This window comes from Palaemon carinicauda, chromosome 4, assembly GCF_036898095.1.
Source record: "Palaemon carinicauda isolate YSFRI2023 chromosome 4, ASM3689809v2, whole genome shotgun sequence".
NCBI lineage: Eukaryota > Metazoa > Arthropoda > Malacostraca > Decapoda > Palaemonidae > Palaemon > Palaemon carinicauda.
The window spans coordinates 119,726,184-119,729,902 of NC_090728.1; positions in this window are offsets into that span (position 1 = coordinate 119,726,184).

Below are 3,719 nucleotides of genomic sequence, written 5' to 3' on the forward strand. Positions count from 1 at the left end.
TTTTGTGTTGTCAATGGTACTAGTAGATTGGGTTTGTGCATGTATTGTACCACTATATAAGGGTAAGGGAGATGTGCATGAGTGTTGTAATTCAAGAGGTATTAGTTTGTTGAGTGTAGTAGGAAAAGTGTATTATGGGGTAATGATTGATATGATTAAGGATAAAACAGAGAATGCAAATTTAGAAGTACAGGGTGGTTTTAGAAGAGGTAGGGGTTCTATGAATCGAATTTTTACAGTTAGGCAGATATGCGAGAAATATTTAGCAAAAGGTAAGGAGGTGTATGTTGCGTTTATGGATCTGGAGAAAGCGTATGGTAGAGTTGATAGGGAAGTAATGTGGAATGTGATGAGGTTATATGGAGTTGGTGGAAGGTTGTTGCAAGCAGTGAAAAGTTTCTACAAAGGTAGTAAAGCATGTGTTACAATAGGAAATGAAGTGAGTGATCGGTTCCGGTGAGAGTGGGGCTGAGACAGGGATGTGTGATGTCGCCATGGTTGTTTAACTTGTATGTTAATGGAGTGGTGAGAGAGTTGAATGCTCGAGTGCTTGGACGAGGATTAAAACTGGTACACGAGAATGACCATGAATGGGAGGTAAATCAGTTGTTGTTTGCAGATGATACTGTACTGGTTGCAGACACAGAAGAGAAGCTTGACCGACTAGTGACATTATTTGGAAGGGTGTGTGAGAGAAGGAAGTTGAGAGTTACTGTGGGTAAGAGTAAGGTTATGAGATGTACGAGAAGGGAAGGTGGTGCAAAGTTGAATGTTATGTTGAATGGAGAGTTACTTGAGAGGTGGATCAGTTTAAGTACTTGGGGTCTTGTTGCAGCAAATGGTGGAGTGGAAGCAGATGTACGTTAGAGAGTGAATGAAGGTTGCAAAGTGTTGGGGGCAGTTAAGGAAGTAGTAAAAAATAGAGGGTTGGGCATGAATGTAAAGAGAGTTCTATATGAGAGAGTGGTTGTACCAACAGTGATGTATGGATCGGAGTTGTGGGGAATGAAAGTGAAGGAGAGAAAAAAATTGAATGTGTTTGAGATGAAGTGTCTAAGGAGTATGACTGGTGTATCTCGAGTAGATAGGGTTAGGAACGAAGTGGTGAGGGTGAGAACAGGTGTAAGAAATGAGTTAGCAGCTAGAGTGGATATGAATGTGTTGAAATGGTTTGGCCATGTTGAGAGAATGGAAAATGGCTCTGTGCTAAAGAAGGTGATGAATGCAAGAGTTGATGGGAGAAGTACAAGAGGAAGACCAAGGTTTGGGTGGATGGATGGAATGAAGAAAGCTCTGGGTGATAGGAGGATAGATGTGAGAGAGGCAAGAGAGCGTGCTAGAAATAGGAATGAATGGCTAGCGATTGTGACGCAGTTCCGGTAGGCCCTGCTGCTTCCTCCGGTGCCTTAGATGACCGCGTAGGTAGCAGCAGTAGGGGATTCAGCATTATGATGCTTCATCTGTGGTGGATAACGGGGAAGGGTGGGCTGTGGCACCCTAGCAGTACCAGCTGAATTCGGTTGAGTCCCTTGTCAGGCTGGGAGGAACGTAGAGAGTAGAGATCCCCTTTTAGTTTTGTTCCATTTGTTGATGTCGGCTACCCACCAAAATTGGGGGATGTGCCTTGGTATATATATATATATGTTATATAGAGCAAGCCTGATCTTTCTGTGACTGGCAGCTTGGAGGTGAAGAACGAATGTTGAATGCAAATAAAAGGGAAAAATTTACTTGTTGAATTGAACACTTGTGCAATCTATGTGAAATAAGGAAGTTGAAAGGACACATTTATGAAGTTATGAATAGGTTGATATTTTGAGACATGGAAAGGGTATACATTACAATACAACGGCCGACACAGGAAGCAATTCCTAATTTTTAGGTGATATGCATCAATAGATCGTGAAACTGTTGGTAGAATGAAATGGATGGGTTACTAAAGTGTTAACACTTACTTTCACGTACAAAACTGCGTGAACAGTACCTTGATTGATGGGGAGTTGATAAGTTTCAGATAAGTTTCTTGTACTTTTTATGTGTCTGTGCGTAGATGATTGTCTCTCTACAACGGTATTTCATGTGTGTTTACCATATATATAATATCAGGAACGAACTTTAGAGTAGAAGGGATTATTTTTAAATACGCTGGTCACATTGAATCATTCTATGAGTATTGGCTGCATTTTAGACAAATACTGATGAAATGTACTATTAACTGAATCCTAGGTATTCATCATAAAATAACCACGTGTTGTAAACTCACAATTCAGCTATCATGGTCGAGACAGGCTTATTTTAAGTCTATGAACAGATTCCCGAATTCGAAAGGAAGATGTATCGTGACTTTTCATAAACTTATATCTCTGTTGATGGCTCAGTTGGTAGAGTCCTCGTAGGCATGGTTTTCGGTTGAATAGGTAGGGGTTCGAATCCCTACCCGGCCAGAAGCTATTACCATAAAATGAATTCCAGTGGATATATAATCACATATTAGAATTCGGTATTGAATGACATTGTGGTTGATATCTAATTCGATTGGAATCTCGAGAGTTAGTGATATATATTCATCATAAAATAACCACGTGTTGCAAAATCAAAATTCAGCTATCATGGAGGAGATGGGTTTATTTCAAGTCTATGAACAGATTCCTGAATTTGAAAGGAATATGTACGGTGACTTGTTAAGAACTTATATCTCTCTTGATGGCTCAATTGGTAGAGTCCTCATAGGCATGGTTTTCGGTTGAAATGGTATGGGTCGAATCCCAGCCCGGCCAGAAGCTATTACCATAAAATGAATTGCAGTAGATATTCATTCCCATGATAAAATTCGGTATTAATTGCTATTGTGGTTGATATTTAATTTGATTGGAATCTCGACGGTTAGTGATATGTATTCATCTTAAAATAACTACGTGTTGAAAACTCATAATTCAGCTAGCATGGTGGAGATGGGTTAATTTCAAGTCTATGAACAGATTCCTGAATTCGACAATGACTTGTCATAAACTTAGCTCTGTTTTTATGGCTATGTTGGTAGAGCCCTCGCAGGCATAGTTTTTGGTTGAATAAGTAATGATTCGAGTCCGTGCCCGGCCAGATACTATTACCATAAGATGAATTCCGGTGGATATATATTCCCAGGATAGAATTTGGTATTAATTGCCATTGTGGTTGATATTTAATTTAATTGAAATCTCGAATGTTAGCGATATATATTCAGCATAAAATAACCATGTGTTGCAAACTCACAATCCAGCTATCGTAGTGGAAATTAGTTTATTTTATGTCTGTAAACAGATTCCAGAATTCGAAAGGGATATTTACGGAGACTTGTCATAAACTTATATAATCTATTGATGGCTCAGTTGGTAGAGTCCTCGCAGGTATGGTTTTCAGTTGAATAGTTAGGGGTTCGAATCCCTACCCAGCCAGAAGCTATTACCATAAAATTAATTCTAGTGGATATATATTCCCAGGATAGAATTCTGTATTAAATGATATTTAAATTGATCGAAATCTTGTGTGTTAGTAATATATATTCATCATAAAATAACCACGTGTTGCAAACTCACGAACCAGCTATCTTGGTGGGGATGGGTTTATTTCAAGTCTATGAACATATTCCTGAAATTCGACAGGAATATGTATGCGGACTTGTCACAAACTTATATCTCTCTTGATGGCTCAGTTGGTAGAGTCCTTGCAGGCATTGTTTT